Below are 14301 nucleotides of genomic sequence, written 5' to 3'. Positions count from 1 at the left end.
AAAGCTAGTACATTTTTCTAGAGAAATGATTTTACATAAATATTTGGAAAACTAATACTTACATAATATAATTAAAATTCAAGTTTCCAGGAAGATAATAGATGTTCTACGGTAGATGAGAAATGCTGAAGCCAGATCACAGAATTTACATGGAAAATGCTCTAATAAATAAGAAGTTTTATTATACAGGGAGCAGCAAAGAAATCTGTGGAAGGGTTTCTCTGCAAAGAGTTATTGCCATCTTTCACTCCACCACCCATTAGAGTGATGGGACCAGGTGATAATAGCTACTGCACCTCAAGTGCTCTCAAGGACTGGTGGAAGAGGAGGAATTCTCAAGAGAGACACTTCTGCCATTCCTTTGGGCTAACTGGCGTGTACCAGCCTAAGCTTAAAAGTAAGTGTGCTTAACAGGTGTGTAAAAGTCCAAGCTTGAAAATTAATATGCTTAACGGATACAAGAGCCCAAGCTTGAAAATTCGAGTGCTTAGCAGGTGTGCAAGAGTCCAAGCTGGATGCTGACCTGTAAAGAAAAGATCTTTATCTTTATGAAATGAATGGACTTGGGAACAGAGAACTCTGCTAGGCCTGGAATGGCTGGGCGTTTTGCACCCACCATCCTAAAACCCTTGAGATTGTTGTTGATTTCAAAACTGGGAGAGTTTAAACAGGGTAAGGTAGTTCATGCCTCTGATACTTGCACCTTCGAGGCTGATGCAGGAAAACTTCCTTGAGTTCCAGGGCAGCCTGGGATACTTAGTGATTTTTGAGGTCAACCGGGGCTATAGTGTGAGATATTTTTCTTAAAACAACAAAACACCACCGACAATAACTAGCAAACAAACAAATTGGAGATCCTTAAGATGGAATATCAACCCGATTTTTTTGGAAAGCTCTTGAGAAAGACATACCCGTCTGTCTCTGTAACAGAAGAGAGGAAGAAACTAGGGCCTGAGTTGACTTTCTCCCCAGGAAACGACTTATTGGGGTGTTTATAACATACAGCACGTGGGCAGAAGGCAGTTAGGGATATCTATGAATACAACCTAATAAAAAATCATATACTTGATTAAGACATTATGAAGGGTGTGTGTGTGTGTGTGTGTGTGTGTGTGTGTGTGTGTGTGTGTGTAGTGTATGTGTTTGCTTTTTCTGTAAATTGGTTGCCCAATTCTTTTTTAAAAATTTATTATTTTGTCATATATTACATCCCAACCACAGTTTCCCCTCTCAGTCTCTCCACAGATCCACGACTCCTTCATTTGCCCAGAAAAGGGCAGGCCTCCAGGGATACCAAACACAGCATGTCAAGTTATAATAAAACTAGGCACATCCCCTCACTTTAAGGCTGGATCAGGCAACTCAATAGGAAGAAAAGGGTTTCAAAAGCAGACAAAAGTGTCAGAGACAGCCGCTGTGCCCACTGTTAGGAGTCCCGCAAGAACACCAAGCTACACAAGCATAACATATATGCAGAGGATCTTGGTCAGACCCATGCTGGCTCCCTGATTGCCAGTTCAGTCTCTGTGGGACCCTATGAGTCCTGCTTAGTTGATTCTGTAGGATGTTTTCTTGTAGCCTCCTTGACCTCTTTCACTCTTTTACCATCCTTCCTCCCCTCTTCCATAGGATTCCCCAAACTCTGCCTAATGCTTGACTGTGGGTGTTTGCATCTGCTCCCATCAGTTGCTGGATGAAACCTCTCTGATGACAATTTTCTTAGGTCCCAATCTATGAGTATAGCAGAGTATCATTAGAAATCATTTTACTGACTTTTTACCAGTCATCTTTCGTCCCATCCTATGTCTCTGGGTTCTCCAGTCTCTGGTTTCTGGCCATCCAGTGTCTGGCATGGGTTCCTTTTCTTATCAATGGTCTCAATTGAAGCAGTCTCCCACAAGTTCTGTGTCACTTTTACCCCAGCACATTGCAGGCAGGACAATTGTAGGTCAAAGGGTTTGTGCCTGGGTTGGTTTCCCAATCCCTCCACTGGAAGTCCTGTCTGGATACAGGAGATGTTTGTCCAGTTCTTGAATGTGAACTTTGTAGATGACAATTTCATGGTGTAGTGCCAAAAGTTTGGGCAATCCTGCTCTATTAAACTCTCTCACAACTAATTTTACATATGTTGTGTACTTTACCTCCTAACTTTCCTTTGTTGGGTTTTAAAAGTAATATTTATTAATTTACTTTGAGAAGTTTATACCATGTATCTTGATCACATTCATGTTCCCACTCTTTCCCCCAACTCCTCCCAGAGATAATTCCCCCCTCCACCCCAGTCACCATTTTGTGTTCTTTTTCTTTTCTTTGGAATACTGTTTTTAGAGGGGGTCTGGCCTTAACATTGGTATGCAGCAGGGACAACCTTGAACTTCTGACTCTCCTACTTCTGTCTCCTGAGTGTTGTGATTACATGCTTGCACCACTGTGCCTGGCTCATGTGGTACTGGAGATGCTTTCACTTCCTCTTCCATAAAAACGAGAGATCTCCTATACCTCAAGTACAGTCATGTAACAGTGCTCTCCTGATGGAGCACTAATGGAAGAGGAACATTTTACCAACTGCTCTACAGCCCGCCATTGCCTCCAGTTTCTCTTTAAATTCTTATAATAGCCGGTAGCACAGGTTGGCAAAAATTAGATTTCATTCTCCCCACACTTTGCCAAAAAGTAAGTAAATTTACTTTTCCCAAGGTAGCAGGTATGTATATATGTGCTAGGTAGCAAGGGGAAAATAACGCACCAGAACTTGTCATTTCTTGTTTGCAACAGAGGCAGAGGATTAGAGCTACAGAAGCCAGTGTAGCCCTCAGCAGAAGGAGATGGTTGACAGTGTTAGAACTGTTCCGTATTTGCTTAGTTTTTCTTGACAGACCATGTGTGCTTCCAGCGAATCAAATTGGGATTAACTCATTCGGGACCCTGTAAAATAGAACCACCTGGAGGAGGGGTGGCAGGAATCCCAGCAACATGAAGCTGGAGATAACCTCTGAATACCTCACCACAGAAGGAATTAACACTAACTAGAACCATGTCAGTTCAGAACTCCCAGATTACACAAGAAGGATTCTCAGTGACAGAGGCCTTTGAAAAGCTCACAGAGACCCCAGGAGTAGGAAGTCATTTCACTGGGGGAGAAATGAACAATCCCCTCATTTTCTTTCCGTGTTCATACGTCTAGTCTTTTGAAGATTCAGACAGGAGTTGGCAAATGGAAGGGAAAGGTAAAATATTTTTTAGTTTTTGGTCGTCATGTAGTTCTTCATGTAAGCTTCAAAATTACTCTCTTCCTGAGCCTGATCCTCCTCTGGCCTCTACCTCCCAAGTACTGGGATTACAAGCCTGTGCCACCAGACCAAGTAAGACTGAGGAATTTGATTAATCTCTTAGATGGACTGCATACTGATTGCTGATTCAAGATTCTGTTCTGTTATTTGGTGTGACTGCAGAAATGCCATCTGTCCAAGTTTTCATCTAAAGCAATGGTTCTCAACATGGGGGTTGCAGCCCCTTTGAAAAACCTCTATTTTCAAAAAAATATTTACATTACAATTCATAACAGCAGCAAAATTACAATTATGAAGTAGCAATGAAAATATTTTTATGGTTGTGGTGGTCACCACAATGTAAAGAAGTGTATTAAGAGCTTTTGGAATGCTGAGAACCGCTGACTTAGAGTCAGAAACAGCATACCCTGATGGTGTGCATTTTATTGTGGCACTGAAAGGCAATAATACATTGCACTTCAAAATATACCAGTTGTGGCCTTGGGAGATGGCTTAGTCCATAAAGTGTCTGGTCTGCAAGCATGGGGACCTGGTTTCTCATCTAGATTACCACATAAAAACTGGACGTAATGAAGTGGATGTGCAACCTCAGCACTGAAGGAATAGAGACAGGAGGCTTCCTGGAGCTCTTAGCTAAATGAATAGGTTCCATGTTTAGTGGGAGACCCTGTCTTAAAAAATAAGGTGGAGAGTGATGGAAACAGATACCTGATATTGTCCTGTGGCCTCTACATGCAGTGCACTCATGTGTGCAGACAGCTATTTGCATGCACATATGAACACACACTATCAATTGTACTTGACAATTCATTCTTTTATTCAACAATCACAAGAGTGTGCTATGTTCCATGCATTGTGCTATGAGTAGGTCATATAATGAGAAGGGAAAAAATCCTTGCTCTCAAATTGCTTATTGTCTATAGCAAAGGTTAGCACATCATTTTTTTTTCTACAAAAGGCCAGATAGATAGTAGACTTTATGGGGCATACATGATTTTACCTTTTCCTTTATCTCTGTTTCTGTCTCTGGGTCTCTGTTTCTTTCCTTTTGGTTTTTGTTGAGACAGTCTCATTGTGTAGCTAAATAGCTAAAACAACTATTTAGACCAGGATGGACTTGTATTTGTAACAATCCTCTTGACTCTGCTTCCTCAGTGTTGTTGATATTACAGACCTGTACACTCAGCTGGTGTTTTAAACTAACACTTTAAACCAGACATGACTCACATCTGCAATCTCAGCATTCAAGATCCTGAGACAGGAGGATAGCTACAAGTTCAAGGGCAACTTGTACTACACAGTGAGTTCCAGGCCACTTTGGGCCACAATAAAAAAAAACAAACAGAAAAGAAAAGAGCAAATAAATAGATAAACCAACCATTTAAAACTAAAAATGACTCTTCTTGAGAGCTAAATGAAAGAGGCCATGTGTCAGAGTTGGCCTCTAGACCCTTGTTCACTGCTTCCTAAACTACAGGCAAAACAAAATACTTAAGTACCACCAATTACTAAACATTATTATTTTTAAGAACGCATTTATTTAGCATCACAATCATTCCACTACGTTTAGCAATCAACAGTATGGACAGGAAAAAAAAAGCCCACATTAAAGCCTTTGTTGGAGTGCTTTATACTCCACAGAACAGAAACTAAAACGAACTGCTGTAAAATTAGTCATAAATACAGTCCTTGTTTTTTCTTTTTTGCCTACACATGAGCATTGTTTATGACTTCATTTTCCTAGCAGCTAGGCACTGTTACCTCTGTGATTGGCTGAGCTCACAATTCTGTTGTAACTTGCGGATTCCCTGTCACTTCTCTGCCTTTCCTCTCCTGTTAAGCTTTGTTTCTCAGCGATAATTAAAGCCTTCTGCACCATCATAGCCACCAGTGCTGCTGGAACTGCTGGATCCACTTTGGTTTTGAGGTTTCAAAAATTGTTGGCCTCAACCATGATAGGAGCCAGAGCTTCTGCCTTCAAAGTTTCTTCCCTTCATAGATCCAGAATTTGAAGACTGACTATGGAATTTCTCAGACCACTGTAGCTTCTCCCATCTCCAAAATTTCTCTCACTACCATCATCAAAGCTCTCTGTAATTTCTTGGCTTATAGATTTTATAGATTTCACATGAACCAGCATAACCACTGTTCTGGTTTCCATAACTCTGTCTGCTACATTTATAGCCTCTGGTTCCTACACTGTAAACAGGGCCAACTCCTCCATAGCCACCATTACCAAATCCATTATGGCCACAAAATTCTACAACAGCCACCCCACCTCAGCTGCCTCCAAAGCACCATATCACTGTCACTAAAACTAACTTCATGACAACTACCAAATTTTCCAGAACAATTCCAACCTTTTAGGCTAGATGAAGCACTAGCCATCCCTTGCTTCCACAAGGCGTCTCTTACTTCACAATAGTGGCAACTCACACGATGGTATTTCTGGAAGACAGTCTTACCCACAGAGTCATATTCGTCAAAGTTCACAAAAGCAGAGCCCCTCTTCTGTCCATAGCCTTTGTCAGTCATGATTTCAAACCCTTAAATTTTTCCATACTGCTTAAAACCATCTGTCAATGTCTTCTTTAAGCCATCTTTTGCTAAGTTAAGTGGGCACCTAGCCTTTGGGAATCATTTCTTCACACAGCTTTGATTCTGCAGCTTGTGTGACCTTTCATTCATGGCTGGACCCATATCCTCCTCAATGGTATAAGTGACAAGCTCAACCTCCTAGAGTGTTTGGTGTTTGAATCTCTTTATCACATACTCATGGAGTGTTCAAAATGGCTCCTCAGACTCTCATCAGTTGTTTTGAAGCTCTGCTCTCCAATGAAGAACTTCCCCAGATACTGAGTCTCCTTAAGAGATTATAACTGAGAACTGAGGGTAGCAAGATAAGATAATTTAGTAATGCTTCCTTCAGGATACCTACAGGCAGAAAAGAGTAAGCTAAGGAATATATCCCACTCTATGGTAATTAGAATTGAAGACATGTTTAGGGCTTTAGGAGACAAAGAAAATTATTTTTTTCTTTTTAAATCTTTTTTATTTAAATTAGAAACAAGCTTGCTTCACATGTCAATCCCAGTTCCCTTTCCATCCCCTCCCACATCGCACTGCCACCAATTCCCCAGTCCCTACCCATTCCCCACTCTGCTCCCCAGAAAGGGTGAGGCCCTCCATGAGTTATCTCTAGAGTCTGTCATTTCATTCAGGGCAAGGCCTAGGCCCTTCCCCATGTGTCCAGGCTGAGAGAGCATCCCTCAATGTGGGATGGCACTCAAAGTTCATTTGTATGCCAGGGATAAATACTGATCTATTACCCAAGGCCCCATAGGTTGCCTAGGTCTCCTCACTGACACCCACGTTCAGGGGGTCTGGATCAGTCCCATGCTGGCCTCTCAGCCATTAGTCTGGGGGGTCCATTAGCTCCCCCTTGTTCAGGTCAGCTGTTTTTCTGGGTTTCACCAGCCCAGTCTTGACCCCTTTGCTCATCACTCCTCCCTCTCTGCAACTGGTTTCCATGAGTTCAGTTCAGTGTTTAGCTGTGGGTGTCTGCCTCTGCTTCCATCAGCCACTGGATGAAGGCTCTAGGTGGCATATAAGGTAGTCATCATTCTCATTATCAGGGAAGGGCATTTAGGGTAGCCTCTCCACTACTGCTTAGTTTGTCAGTTGGTGTCATCCTTGTAGATCTCTGAAAATCTCACTAGTGCCAGATCTCTCCTCAAACCTATAATGACCTCCTCTATTATGGTATCTCTCATCCTGCTCTCCTCTATTCTTCCCCCAACACAACCTTCCTGCTCCCTCATGTCTTCCTCTCCCCTGAACTTCTCCCCCTCACTTTTCCCCAACTCCCTCTCCCGTCCCTGCATGCTCCAATTCATTCAGGAGATCCTGTCCTATTCCCCTTCTTTGGGATACCATGCATATCTCTCTTAGCATCCTCCTTGTTTCCCAGACTCACTAGCGGTGGGATTGCAGGCTGGCACTCCCCTGCTTCTTGTCTAAAATCCAAATATGTGTGTGTACATACCATATTTGCCCTTTTGTGACCTCACTCAGGATGGTTTCTTCTCGTGCCATCCATTTGTCTGCAAATTTCAGGATTCCATTGTTTTTTTGTCCACTGAGTAGTACTATATTGTGTAAATATACCACATTTTCTCTATCCACTTTCCAGTTGAGGGACATCTAGCTTACTTCCAGTTTCATTCTGGCTATTACAAATAATGCTGCTATGAACATAGTGGAATAGACGTCCGTGTATGGAAAGGATAAGCGTTATAGAGGTTAACTTATTCAGTGATGCAGGCTAGACTCAACACAGGTGTGCCTGACTCCAAAACCTGTGCTCTCAGCTACTGGGTCATATTGCAACCCCTCTAGTACAGTTATGTCTAATATCTATCTCAAATCAGCTGCTGGGTCATATTGCAAACCCTCTGGTAAAGTTATGTCTGATATCTATCTCAAGAATTTATAAATCAAAAGTTCTGTTTGTCTCACTTATGGTTTTCCTGAGGGAGAAAATGTTAAAGTTCTAAAGGTCTTAAAGATCTTTAAGGTGAATCAATAATGTTGGGTTGGCTTCATTAGACCTCTACTTCTTCTTTAAAAACAATCTATTCTCCCAGTGAGACTCAGAATATACTATGCAAATTCAAGGAATTTTAATGTTTCATCCTTACAGGAGTTTTTTTCCTGGTAGCTAAGTTTGAGAAACACTATAATATGATTTCTAACATTTTTTGTTATAGATTTAGACATCTCAAAAGCACGGAAATCTCTGACTTGTAGTACTGTTCCTATCTTCATTAACCACATCGATGACCATAGGCCAGTGAGTTTACTCAGTGTAGATTAAATACATCAGTGTTTAACTGATTGCCTGGTAGATTTTTTTTACTGAAGTAACATTGTCTGGAAAGTTAGATTGCCCATACAGTTATTACTCTTTGAAAGAACTCACATTGAATCCTGTCTTCTACCCTTTAGAGTTAGCAAAAATTGAGGGAGAAATGAGAAGAAAACATAAATAGCCCAATCTTTGCTGTTGCTGGCTTTCCAGTGGCCTATGGTTCTTACTCAAGGACTGTGTTTTGCATATAGAGAAAAGAGAGAAGCTAGGCCAATGCTCAGACATTCTGCAAACCCAAGGCTCATGAATTTGTTTCGAGACAGGGCCTTACTAAGGATCTTTTTCTGGCCTGGAACTTGCTATGGGGACCAAATTGGCCTCAAACTCAGAGAGACCTGCTTGCCTCTGCCCCTTGAGTGCTGGGATTAAATATATGGTATGTGTTACCATCCTAAATCTGAATACGTATTTTTAAAACAAGCTCTCCAACTGAATAACCACTACCAAGGCATGCAAATGCCTACTGAAATACTTGTTCTAAACAGTATATCAGGCCTTCTTGATCTATGCTTAGAAATTCTTGAGAATAAACTATATAAACTTGTACTGCAGTGTTTCAGTCCATTTGTACTAACAACATGGTCTCTTATTACCAAATAAGTTGTATGTTATCTCAGCAATGAATATAATGCTCTTTGATGCTCTATTCTCCAAAGAAACATCAAACCGTATTTGAAATGATTTTATCCATTTCAGGAAGTTAAAGATCAAATACAGATTACTGGAATGTATTGACTCAACATCCCAAGATACAAAAGGAATATAGTAGATACCCATTTGCAATGATGGAGAAAATTGGAATGGGATTATTAGACAATAAAGTTCTGTGAAAGTTAAACAGCAGAGGAGTGGAAATTGGTGAAGCAGTGTGGGGAAAGCCACAGGTTAGAGCAATTGCAGGGGGTGTTACAGTGAAAGTGTAAATCAGATTCTGTGGTTTAGATGCCTGTCCCACAAAGGTCTGTGACCCAAGTCTTGATCTACAAAGTAGTGCAAGTGAGATACGGTTGAACCTGTATGAGGTTTCACATATTGGTAGGAGATGGGCCTCCGGATGTTGGAGGCATGTCTTTGCAAAGGATTATGGAACACTGACCTCTCCCTCCCCAAAACTCTTTCTTGTTAAAGATGTGCTCACATGTTCCCCCCACACACATGCATTGACATCTATGCCATGAGATGAAGCAGTTAAAGGTCATCCCTTGTTAAGCTCTTGCTGCTTAAAAGCTGCGAGTTAAATAAACTTATTTTTCTTTTTAAGTTATTTGCCTAAGGTTTTTCATTGTAGCAATATTAAGGTAATTAAAACATCAACCTTCATCATATAAATGGCTCGAAAAAGACACTAAAACAGAAAGTGGGAGGTGAATGAAATTATTTTTTACACAGGTAATTCATTACTCTCCTTAATATGATGCACAGAATGCCATAAATATTACTATATTATTCATGAGCTCCAAAAAGTTGGAGTGATATTTTTTGCAGAAACTCAAAGACCTTATAGAAAATTCAGTTAATATTGCTGCATTTTAGGACATCCTACAGCAAGATGACAAATTTCTTTCATGTATATAAAGTTTCTGAGTACTTTTTTTGTAATGTTTTTATTTAAATTATAAACATGAATGCATCACATGTCAATCCCAGCTCCCTCTCCCACCCCTCCTCCCTTGTCCCTCCACCAGCCCCTCAGCCCCCCCACCCAATCTCCACATCATTCCTGAGGGAGGGCGAGGCCCTTCTTGGGGGGGATCTCTAAAGTCTGTCATTTCATCCAGGGCAGGACCTAGGCCCTTCCCTGTGTGTCCAGGATGAGAGAGCATCCCTCTATTTGGAATGGGCTCCCAAAGCTCATTCATAAACCATGGTAAACAATGGTCTACTACCCAAGGCTCCAGTGATTTCTGTGGCCTCCTCACTGAGACTACATTTATGGAGTCTGGATCGGTCCCCTTTTGGTCTCTTAGGCATCAGTCTTGGATTCAAGAGCTCTCCCTTATCTGGTCAGCTGTCTTTGTGGGTTTCATCATCATGGTCTTGACCCCTTTGCTCATCACTCCTCTAACTCTGTCACTACGGTCCAGGAGTTCAGTTCAGTGTTTAGCTGTGGGTATCTGTCTCTGCTTCCATCAGTCACTGGATGAAGGTTCTAGGATGGCATATAAGGTAGTCATCAACCTTATCATTGAGGAGGGGCATTTAATATAGTCTGACTACTTTTTAAACTTTTATTTCTCTGTGAATAACATATCAATGACCAACATATTTGAGAAAAACTTTCACATAAAGAGAGTGATAGACAAAACATTAGGATTAGAGTGTTGTCCTAGTTATTTTTCTATTGTTGTGACAAGACACCATGGACAAGGAAACTTATAAAATAAAACATTTAATTTGGGGTTTGTGATTCCAGGGGAGAGTAAAGTGCATGACCATCATGTTGGGGGGCATGGCAACAGGCAGACACGGCACTGGAGCAGCAGCTGAGAGCTTACCTGTTGAGATAAAAACTGAGATGGGAAGAGGGAGAGGAGACAGAAGGGGGAGAGAGAGAGAGAGAGAGAGAGAGAGAGAGAGAGAGAGAGAGAGAATGCAAAATCCACTTAGTCCAACTTTGAAAGTCTGCATAGTCTTTATGTCTCAACACTGTTTAAAAGTCCAAAGTCTCTTCTGAGAATTAAGACAATCTCTTAATTGCAACCACCTATAAAAATTAAAATGCAGATTATACACTTCCAACATAACATGGCACAGAATGTACATTACCATTTCCAAAGGGAAGAATAGGGACATAATGAGGAAATACTGAACAAAAGCAAGACCAAAACCCCGCAGGACAATCTCCAAGTCCTGCAACTCCATGTCTGATATTGAATGGTTTAGATGGTTCCAATTTTCTAGTTTGTTGATTGTAACATACTCCTCTCTCTTGTGCTGGTTCCATTGCCTGTCTGCAGCTCTTCTTGGCAGACGTCCCATGGCTCTGGCATCTCTATCATATTGGGATGTCCAAGGTAATCCGAGTTTTACCTTCACAGCTTCACACAATAACCTCCCCTGTCATTTATGCAGGGACACTCCTGACACATGCCTAGCCTTAGTGACTTTTCTTACTCATGGAGGAAGGTTCCATAACTCCTTTACTCTTATATCCTTCATGACTCTAAAGCCAGAACCACAAAGTCAATGCTGTTAAGCTCTGATGCTTGCTTGGGATGAAACCTGGCACCCTTCTTGAAAGACATTTGCATAACCCTTGATTTATTGATGCTTTACTTTATGGAATATACTTTCCTTTACGTTAGGAGCAGAAGATTCCTTAGGCAATTTCTTTTCACAAATTTCATGGTTGGGTGGAGTTTTGCTTAGAAGGTACTATTTCCTTTATTCCATTTCTTGTCTCCTTTAGAAGAAGTCTACAACATTAAATTTCCTGGTGCTCCTTTTCTCCCCAGATGGTATTTTGTATATTTATTTTATATACTTGCTCTTTTTCATTGTAGATCTGCATAAAAGTGATCCCTAACAACCACAGGACAGAGTCAGTATTAGGTTGTCTTGAAATCTTTTCTTCCAAAGAAATTAGTTCAGAATCCCTCAGTTTGGTTTCAGGCATATTCTTATTTTAAAGGTAAAGAATGAAATATGGGGAAGGATAACTAACCCAAAAGACCTTTTAAAAAGCTAATGGAAACTCATTACCATACAAATTTTCTAAGATGTATATGTATACATATACAAAAATAAGTTCAAAGGAGCTACCCTGCATTAGGGGAGCAATTCCCCAACTATGTACGTCATGATAGCAAATAAAATCTCCAGTACCAGAAACAGGTCACCTCTTTTTAAGTTGTTGGCCAATGGTGGTCACAGGCACCGGAAAACATTACTAGTTACTGCCAATACTCTTGACTACCCTCTAAAACTATTGTTAAAGACAACACACACTTATGTCATATAGCGTGAAGAAATCAGTCTAGTACTCATTTGGAAGTCTCATCCATATTGGTTAGCTGGTGCTGGAAGGTGTTATACACGTTTCCAGAAGTGAAAAGTAGGGAGCTGGAGAGATGGCTGAGTGGTTAAGAGAAAAGGAATTATCAATCTCACTTGTCTGTGAACTCTGCAAGCTATAACAGTGATTGGCCTGATAAGAAATTACTGCTGTTGCAACAGTGGCATGAATGCCATGGAGTACCTAACCACTTTCTGATTTTTATCTAAAGCTCAGTTAAGGAAATGGACGCTATATCTGACACTGTTAAAGGAGCCTGTGACTAGGCCCTAGGAGGGAACACAATATTTTATTTTACTAAATGAACATAGTATTAAATGACTCCTAATGAATTATTGCTATACCCAGATCAGAGAATCTCTAAACCTTCATTAGAGAAACTTCTTGCAGTAGATGGCAACTAACACATAGACCTCCAACTTGGCAATGTGCAGAGAATGAGACTATGGAGTACTCAGCTCTCCATGGGGCATAAATATCATACCCTTCCCTCCAAGGCTCAGGAATCTTCACAGAAGATGAGTTGGAAAGATTGTGAAACCCAGATGACGTTGAAAATATCAAAGAAACAGTTGAACATATGAACTCATAGCAATTGTGACGACATGTACAAGACCCGTTCAAACTATAGCTAGACAAAATCCTGGCATAGACAGTAGGAAGAGAACATGAAATCACATTACTATCTGAGGAACCATTGACATTTGATAGCTTCTGGGAGAAGATGAGTAAGTTTCCTTTAATGATATGATCCTTGGTATGTTGATCCCTTTCAGAATAGGGCCTACTCCCAGGACCAGCAGGGAAACACAAATTGGACTTGATGGGGAAAGAAAAAAAGAAGGAATCTCAAAGTTGAGTGGTAAGGTATCTTTAAGAGTGACCCTTAAGAAGAAGCATCTAAATAAATTCAAAAGTTTGTCCTAGCTGGTGTGTTGGACCTTATAGCATTGTGGCACTGATATTAGTAAAGTTCATGCTTTAGAATGACACAAATAGTTTACAAAAGAAAATCTCATAGCATCTTGTGTTACCACCTTCATAGTTGAAAACACCTGCTATAGAGAAGAAATTTTCAATGTGGCATGAGGAGAAAATTTAGTTATCATTATACATTCTTCCATAGTTTATTATATTTGGCATTATATGCATGTTACCTTAATAAACACTTATTAATTTTTTAAATTAATACAGTGTTTATTTGTCTTCTCTCTGCCAAACCCTGAGCTAAGCACTTTCCCCAGACTTCCTGGGGACGTGCAGGAAAAGGACACACAGGGCAGACAGGACACGAAAGAACTATGGAGGTGGATGTGGAGACGGCTGCTTCACATGGCGAAGAGGACGAGAAAGACCACCATCAGGCAAAAGAACCCATGGCCTCTGAGAGGGCAAAGCCCAGAATTGCATAGGAGAAGAGCTGTTGTTTCAGAGAAGGGTTCCTGGGATAACCAATGATGATGCTCCCCCAAAAAAGAGCCTCATCCTAGCCCCAGAGCCAGGCACCCCAACTGTAACAATCCAGCCCTATTAAACTGTGTCGATGTCCGTGGAAATAACGTTGGTTTGGAAGTTGCGGCTAGGGATGAGTGAGGTCAGAGGATGAGGGGCTGCCAAGCTGCAGAAGGCCTCATCTGTATATTTCTGTGGTCGATTCAACTCCACTGCAGACCGGGACGACTCAGCAGCTGAGAGGTGCTCCTGATCAAGGAGCGGGTGGAGATGAACTTGGAGCAGGGATACATTTTCAGGAGTGAGGGGCCAAGGCAAGAGAGTTGCTCCTGGGGTAGAGAAGACAGAGAGGGGCGGGGGCCAACACTTATTAATTTTTCAGGAAATCGTTATCAGTAATAAGTTTAGGTTTTTGTACATTGAAGATTGTCACCATGGATAAAGTGATTTAGATGAGAAAAATTTACTTTGTGTCACTAATTCTGTTGAGAGTTACAGAGGTACTCTGAGAGTGTTTTAGACCCAGTTTGTGTACAGGACAAAGTTGAATCAGTACTAGAAACAATATAAGAGTGAAAATACGTAGTAAATATGTAGTAAAAGCCTGAGTCATG

General features: G+C 41.0%; 1 pseudogene; it reads right to left on the bottom strand.

The window, feature by feature from the left end:
- Window positions 1–13563: 13563 nt before the first annotated feature.
- LOC110343199 lies at window positions 13564–14001 on the bottom strand (annotated as a pseudogene).
- Window positions 14002–14301: the final 300 nt, after the last annotated feature.

This window comes from Mesocricetus auratus, unplaced genomic scaffold (assembly GCF_017639785.1).
Source record: "Mesocricetus auratus isolate SY011 unplaced genomic scaffold, BCM_Maur_2.0 Super-Scaffold_100003, whole genome shotgun sequence".
NCBI lineage: Eukaryota > Metazoa > Chordata > Mammalia > Rodentia > Cricetidae > Mesocricetus > Mesocricetus auratus.
Note: the sequence above shows the minus strand (reverse complement) of the source record. Positions and strands in the feature narration are given on the sequence as shown.